The sequence below is a fragment of the Melospiza melodia genome, unplaced genomic scaffold, assembly GCF_035770615.1.
Source record: "Melospiza melodia melodia isolate bMelMel2 unplaced genomic scaffold, bMelMel2.pri scaffold_45, whole genome shotgun sequence".
Taxonomy (NCBI): Eukaryota; Metazoa; Chordata; class Aves; order Passeriformes; family Passerellidae; genus Melospiza; species Melospiza melodia.
Window position 1 is genome coordinate 2,630,936 of NW_026948772.1, and position 8,249 is coordinate 2,639,184.

The 8,249-nt window shown below is 54.8% G+C and overlaps 1 pseudogene; it reads left to right on the plus strand.

The window, feature by feature from the left end:
* LOC134434653 (zinc finger protein 850-like) overlaps nt 1-7,718 on the plus strand; it is a 123,871-nt pseudogene extending 116,153 nt beyond the window's left edge.
* The last annotated feature ends 531 nt before the right edge of the window (nt 7,719-8,249 follow it).

Genomic DNA, 8,249 nt, shown 5'->3' on the forward strand with positions numbered 1-8,249 from the left:
TGAGGAGATCAGAGCTGGTCTGAAACCCCTTTCTGCATTTATCACACTCGTAGGGTTTCTCCCTGGTGTGCCTCCTCATGTGGACAGTCAGGTGGGAGATCCGGCTGAAACTCTTCCCACACTCCTCACACTTGTAACACCTCTCCTCGGTGTGCCTCCTCAGGTGGACAATCAGGCAGGAGATCCAGCTGAAGCTCTTCCCACACTCCTCACACTTGTAAGACCTCTCCTCGGTGTGGCTCCTCAGGTGGACAGTCAAGTTGGATCTCCGGCTGAAGCTCTTCCCACACTCCTCACATATATAGGGCCTCTCCCCCGTGTGGATTTTCATGTGGCAGATCAGGTTGGATTTCTGGCTGAAGCTCTTCCCACATTTCAAGCACTTCTGGGGCTTCTCCTTACCCTGAAGCTGCTCGTAGACCACGAGCTCTGAGCTCCAGGCGCCTCCCCGGTCCAGGGTGGGCCTTTCCCCCTCAGATGCCTGAGATCTGCGTTTGCAGCCCCTCCTTGTGCGGGATCTCTGGGGTTTTTCCTCCCCGTTGGATTCCTGTGCTGTGGAGCTGCTCAAAACAGCCTCTTCCACAAGGTTCTGCTGTGGGGATTTGTCCGCCCTGGTCTCCATTCTCAGCTCCTGGTCTGGGGGAGGATGGGATTTGCCTCCGTGCCACAGGGAAGGACAAGGAGATCCCCCCAGTGCGTCCCCAGCAGGACGGCTTTGGCAGCAGGGTTGTCCTGCAGCCGGGGGCCGTGCTGGGGAGGGAGATGGAGCAGGAGAGAGGGGGAAAGGGGCACTGAATTCCTCCTCACCTGCTTGGGGCTGCTGGGCCATCTTCCTCTTCCTCACGACCTCCTCCTCTTGCATCGGGCCAAGGTTTAGAAACAGGAAATCCTGGTTTGGGGGAAAACAAGGGCTGGGCGCGTTGGGTTTGATGGTCCCGCTGCCTGTCTTGGTGTCTGCTAAGGAAGGCAGAGCCTCCCTTAAAATTGAAAATGTAAACCCCCTCCCTCCAAAGTACTATAATTTTGAAATTAAGGGGCTCTCAGGGAAAGATATGGAAATAGGAATAACAGTTCTTTGCTAGGAAAAATAAAATGCAAAATGTAATAGTAGAAAGAAAACCACTGACAGAGTCAGAATCCAAGCTGACACCCTGTTAGTCAGGGTGTTTGTTGCACTCCAATTAAATGGTGGCTGCAGTCCTCCTGCAGGGACAGATGTGGTTCTGTTGAAGCAGTGGTTCCTGCAGAAGGGTGTAGTTTTCCTCCAAAGGTCCAGTGGTGGTGTAGATAGGTCTGGTCTTCCTCGGCGAATCCAGTGGAGAAGAAAAGCTGCTCCTCTGGGAATCCAGTGGAGAAGAAACGCTGCTCCTCTGGGAATCCAGTGGGAAAAGCCTGACTGTGGTGTTCCAAATCTCTGATTATATCCAGGTGGGAATGCCTGGCTCCTCCCCATGGGTGGAACATCTGCCAATGGGGTGAGGTAATTTTATCAGTCCTGCAGTGAGGCTCAATGGCCCATTAACAGAAGATATCTCCCTGGAGGGCTTGTGGAAGAGATAAAGAAAACTGCCCAATTAACAGAAGATAACTGCCCCACCTCTAACAGATGGCAATAGAATACATACCCACATCTTGCATTTCCAACCTCAGACACTCTCCGTTGCTCTCAGTAGCCCAAAGTGTGATCCCAGTTGCTCCCTTTTAACAGCAGTATGATCCCAGTAACTTCCAATATGATCCAAGTCATCTACCACTATTCCCAGTATGGTCCTAGTATAATCCTAGCTGCTTCCAGTCCATCCCAGTATGGTCCAAGCTGCCTCCAGCTACATCAACACAATCAGTCCCAGTATGATGCCATTTGCTACCAGCGTGCTCCCAGTTGCTCACAGCATCTCCCACTCACTCTCAGAATGATCCCAGTCATTCCCAGTATATCACATTAGCCCCTAACATGGTCTCAATTGGCCCAGCAGGTTCCTACTCACTTCCAAAATGATCCCAGGATGATCCCAGTACAGCCCAGTCCCTCCCAGTGATGCCACTCCTGGCATCCCCCAGCCCTGTCTGTGTTCCCCCCTCCCAGATTGCCTGATAGGAGCCCCAGGGGCTGGAAGGCCTCAACCAACATCCCCAGCAAGCCCCAGTGTGGATGTGCAGCCTCCAGTTTTCCCAGTCTGCCTCTCCTTCTCCCCAGGCAGGGTTCTCCTCCTCCTGCTCCTCCCGGCCCCAGCGGGTGGGAGCAGCTGAGAGCCCCGCACTGCCGAACCCGACCTGTCCCGGCTCCATCCCCGCTCCTGCCGCGGGCTGCGAGGGCTGCAGGACCGGGGCAGGAGGAATGGGATGGTGGAGCAGGGAGGGAGAAGCAGCAGGACAAGGGCTGGAGGGAACAAGAGAAGGAGGAGGAGGAGGAGGTGTGGAGCAGGAAGAGGAGGAGGACGGGTGGGAGGAAGAGCTGGGTGAGAGGAGGAGGAGTGGGAAGTGGAAGCGGGGGGAACACAGGCTCCAGCCCTCGCTTTCTCCGCAGCACTCCCGGACCCTGGGGCATTTCCCCCCCATATCTCAGGTGATCACAGAGGGGGAGCTCAACCAAATATCCTGGGTGCTCCATAGCTGGGTATCTTTTTGGGGATGGGGGGATTTTTGGAGCTCAAAGGACTCCAAAGCTAAGCTGCAAATGCCCATTGGGGAGATTTTGGCGGTGTCCTGGCAGGTTGTTTCTTCGCGGGGGAGGGCAAGAGAGGGGAGAACACTGGGACACCGACGTGTGTAGCCCAGAGAGAGGAGACCGCCAGGATTCAGCCCGGAGAGGGGAACACCCTTGCGAGGGGGAAACCCTGGAGCTCCCCACAGCCTGGAGCAGAGTCAGGGGAAACGGGAGCGCTGAGACACCAAGAGCCCCGGCATTGCTAAGAGGGAGCCCAGAGAGGGGGATCTAGGGAACCCCTGGGGGCTGCAGGGAACCCCCAGCAGCACAGAGAAGGGGGAGCCCCAGAAGCCCAAGGTCAGAAGAGCAGAGAGGGGGGACCCTGGGGATTCCCGTGACAGCCTGGAGAGGGTGTGGACTCCTGGAGAGGAGAACGCTCAATAGATGCAGGACTCCAAGAAGTCCAAAGTGGAGAGACCAGAGAAGGGCAATTCATGGGGAGCTCTTTTTTGGAATAATCATGAGACATTCAAGTCTTGGCAGGCTTAAGGATGGTATTTCTCAGGGTTTTTCCAACTAAAGTTTTTTGGTCTGGAGTTTTTTTTTTGGGCAGGATCTTGGTGGTCTGGAGATTTTTATGGACACAAAATGTCTGGAGACTTCTAGAGATGGGTTGGGGCAGGAGGAATGCCCAACAAAATGCTCTCATACCTTGTTTTTCTCATTTCCAAACCTCAGCCAAGTCTGTTGCCCTGTCTCTGGGAACACCCGCTGGTGTCACCTCGATACATTGTCCCCGCTGCCTGGTGTCGCTCTCTGGTCTGTTCCCTGTGTCATCCCATTCCTAGTGTCCACCATGCCTGGCATCAACCCCTGGTCCATGTCCATCTTGTCTTATGTTGCAATGCGAGATGTAACCAGCAGTATGTATTTTATCACCATCTGTTGAAACCAGGAGGAGCAGTGTTCTTTATCACTTCCATGACACATCCCTCCTAACACCAGGGCAGATATTCTCTATTAATGGGCAAGCTGTTAAAACCAGGTGAGGCAGGTTTATTTTTATCTCTTCCATAACCCATCATCCCTCCAGGGAGATATCTTCTGTTAATGGGCCATTGAGATTCACTGAGTGACTGATAAAATTAATCAACAGTGGGTGTTCCCAGAAATGGAGCTCACAGACTGGGCTAAGGTTTGGAAATGAGAAATCCTATTTCCAAGAGAAAAACAAGGTATGAGAGCATTTTGTTGGGCATTCCTCCTGCCCCAACCCATCTCTAGAAGTCTCCAGACATTTTGTGTCCATAAAAATCTCCAGACCAAAAAACTTTAGTTGGAAAAACCCTGAGAAATACCATCCTTAAGCCTGCCAAGACTTGAATGTCTCATGATTATTCCAAAAAAGAGCTCCCCATGAATTGCCCTTCTCTGGTCTCTCCACTTTGGACTTCTTGGAGTCCTGCATCTATTGAGCGTTCTCCTCTCCAGGAGTCCACACCCTCTCCAGGCTGTCACGGGAATCCCCAGGGTCCCCCCTCTCTGCTCTTCTGACCTTGGGCTTCTGGGGCTCCCCCTTCTCTGTGCTGCTGGGGGTTCCCTGCAGCCCCCAGGGGTTCCCTAGATCCCCCTCTCTGGGCTCCCTCTTAGCAATGCCGGGGCTCTTGGTGTCTCAGCGCTCCCGTTTCCCCTGACTCTGCTCCAGGCTGTGGGGAGCTCCAGGGCTTCCCCCTCGCAAGGGTGTTCCCCTCTCCGGGCTGAATCCTGGCGGTCTCCTCTCTCTGGGCTACACACGTCGGTGTCCCAGTGTTCTCCCCTCTCTTGCCCTCCCCCGCGAAGAAACAACCTGCCAGGACACCGCCAAAATCTCCCCAATGGGCATTTGCAGCTTAGCTTTGGAGTCCTTTGAGCTCCAAAAATCCCCCCATCCCCAAAAAGATACCCAGCTATGGAGCACCCAGGATATTTGGTTGAGCTCCCCCTCTGTGATCACCTGAGATATGGGGGGGAAATGCCCCAGGGTCCGGGAGTGCTGCGGAGAAAGCGAGGGCTGGAGCCTGTGTTCCCCCCGCTTCCACTTCCCACTCCTCCTCCTCTCACCCAGCTCTTCCTCCCACCCGTCCTCCTCCTCTTCCTGCTCCACACCTCTTCCTCCTCCTCCTTCTCTTGTTCCCTCCAGCCCTTGTCCTGCTGCTTCTCCCTCCCTGCTCCACCATCCCATTCCTCCTGCCCCGGTCCTGCAGCCCTCGCAGCCCGCGGCAGGAGCGGGGATGGAGCCGGGACAGGTCGGGTTCGGCAGTGCGGGGCTCTCAGCTGCTCCCACCCGCTGGGGCCGGGAGGAGCAGGAGGAGGAGAACCCTGCCTGGGGAGAAGGAGAGGCAGACTGGGAAAACTGGAGGCTGCACATCCACACTGGGGCTTGCTGGGGATGTTGGTTGAGGCCTTCCAGCCCCTGGGGCTCCTATCAGGCAATCTGGGAGGGGGGAACACAGACAGGGCTGGGGGATGCCAGGAGTGGCATCACTGGGAGGGACTGGGCTGTACTGGGATCATCCTGGGATCATTTTGGAAGTGAGTAGGAACCTGCTGGGCCAATTGAGACCATGTTAGGGGCTAATGTGATATACTGGGAATGACTGGGATCATTCTGAGAGTGAGTGGGAGATGCTGTGAGCAACTGGGAGCACGCTGGTAGCAAATGGCATCATACTGGGACTGATTGTGTTGATGTAGCTGGAGGCAGCTTGGACCATACTGGGATGGACTGGAAGCAGCTAGGATTATACTAGGACCATACTGGGAATAGTGGTAGATGACTTGGATCATATTGGAAGTTACTGGGATCATACTGCTGTTAAAAGGGAGCAACTGGGATCACACTTTGGGCTACTGAGAGCAACGGAGAGTGTCTGAGGTTGGAAATGCAAGATGTGGGTATGTATTCTATTGCCATCTGTTAGAGGTGGGGCAGTTATCTTCTGTTAATTGGGCAGTTTTCTTTATCTCTTCCACAGGCCCTCCAGGGAGATATCTTCTGTTAATGGGCCATTGAGCCTCACTGCAGGACTGATAAAATTACCTCACCCCATTGGTAGATGTTCCACCCATGGGGAGGAGCCAGGCATTCCCACCTGGATATAATCAGAGATTTGGAACACCACAGTCAGGCTTTTCCCACTGGATTCCCAGAGGAGCAGCGTTTCTTCTCCACTGGATTCCCAGAGGAGCAGCTTTTCTTCTCCACTGGATTCGCCGAGGAAGACCAGACCTATCTACACCACCACTGGACCTTTGGAGGAAAACTACACCCTTCTGCAGGAACCACTGCTTCAACAGAACCACATCTGTCCCTGCAGGAGGACTGCAGCCACCATTTAATTGGAGTGCAACAAACACCCTGACTAACAGGGTGTCAGCTTGGATTCTGACTCTGTCAGTGGTTTTCTTTCTACTATTACATTTTTCATTTTATTTTTCCTAGCAAAGAACTGTTATTCCTATTTCCATATCTTTCCCTGAGAGCCCCTTAATTTCAAAATTATAGTACTTTGGAGGGAGGGGGTTTCCATTTTCAATTTTAAGGGAGGCTCTGCCTTCCTTAGCAGACACCAAGACAGGCAGCGGGACCATCAAACCCAACGCGCCCAGCCCTTGTTTTCCCCCAAACCAGGATTTCCTGTTTCTAAACCTTGGCCCGATGCAAGAGGAGGAGGTCGTGAGGAAGAGGAAGATGGCCCAGCAGCCCCAAGCAGGTGAGGAGGAATTCAGTGCCCCTTTCCCCCTCTCTCCTGCTCCATCTCCCGCCCCAGCACGGCCCCCGGCTGCAGGACAACCCTGCTGCCAAAGCCGTCCTGCTGGGGACGCACTTGGGGGATCTCCTTGTCCTTCCCTGTGGCACGGAGGCAAATCCCATCCTCCCCCAGACCAGGAGCTGAGAATGGAGACCAGGGCGGACAAATCCCCACAGCAGAACCTTGTGGAAGAGGCTGTTTTGAGCAGCTCCACAGCACAGGAATCCAACGGGGAGGAAAAACCCCAGAGATCCCGCACAAGGAGGGGCTGCAAACTCAGATCTCAGGCATCTGAGGGGGAAAGGCCCACCCTGGACCGGGGAGGCGCCTGGAGCTCAGAGCTCGTGGTCTACGAGCAGCTTCAGGGTAAGGAGAAGCCCCAGAAGTGCTTGAAATGTGGGAAGAGCTTCAGCCAGAAATCCAACCTGATCTGCCACATGAAAATCCACACGGGGGAGAGGCCCTATATATGTGAGGAGTGTGGGAAGAGCTTCAGCCGAAGATCCAACTTGACTGTCCACTTGAGGAGCCACACCGAGGAGAGGTCTTACAAGTGTGAGGAGTGTGGGAAGAGCTTCAGCTGGATCTCCTGCCTGATTGTCCACCTGAGGAGGCACACCGAGGAGAGGTGTTACAAGTGTGAGGAGTGTGGGAAGAGTTTCAGCCGGATCTCCCACCTGACTGTCCACATGAGGAGGCACACCGGGGAGAAACCCTACGAGTGTGATAAATGCAGAAAGGGGTTTCAGACCAGCTCTGATCTCCTCAGGCACCAGCGCACTCACACAGAGGAGAGGCCCTTCCTCTGCCCCGACTGCGGGAAAGGCTTCAAGTACAACTCCTCCCTTGTCAGCCACCAGCACATGCACACCCAGGAGAGGCCCTATGAGTGTCCCGAGTGTGGGAAGAGATTCACCCACAAGTCGAACCTGATTGTCCACAAGAGGATCCACACTGGCGAGAGGTCTTACGAGTGTGGGGAGTGTGGGAAGAGCTTCTGCCAGCGCTCCCACCTGATCTACCACCTGAGGAGCCACACTGGGGAGAAGCCCTATGAGTGTGATAAATGCAGGAAGAGGTTTCAGACCAGCTCTCATCTTGTCAGGCACCAGAGGATTCACACGGAGGAGCGGCCCTTTCGCTGCCCTGACTGCGGGAAGGGCTTCAGGGACAACTCCACCCTCGTGACCCACCGGCGCATCCACAGTGGGGAGAGGCCCTATGAGTGTCCTGAGTGTGGGAAGAGCTTCTCTCAGAGCTCTATCTTGAGCAGACACCAACAGAGCCAGCACTAAGGGCAGCCCAGTGAGTGCCCCAAGTGCAGGAAGACCTTCCTGCGCTGCTCCAGCTCCAGCCGCCACAGAGGGATCCACCCTGGGTAATCCCCAGTGAACCCCGGTAAGCAGAGCCCAGGCCATTCCTGTTGCTGGTTATCCATTTTAGAAACCACCTGTCCAGCTGCTTCACATCTTCCTTGCACCCCGTGGCCTGGATTTTCCTTTCATTTCTGTTGGTCCCTTCAAAACACACAAAACTAGGGTAAAAAAAAAGACATTGGAATAAGCCATTGATGGGGACATGGGGGGATCTGCCAGGGGACGGGGGGCATGTTGGGTTTGAGGGAGGTGGGCGTTCCTGGGAGGGACTTGGGGGTTGCTCAGGGCTTTGGGCAGAACAGGCCCAGTAGCTGCAAAAGTGCTTGGGGACCCTGGTGAAAGTTGTGGCACAGCTGATCAAGGCCCCCCTGCCCTGGAACTGTCTCCATGTCCCTCTGTCCTGGTTGCCAGTGTCCCTGTTCAGGATCCCCCTCT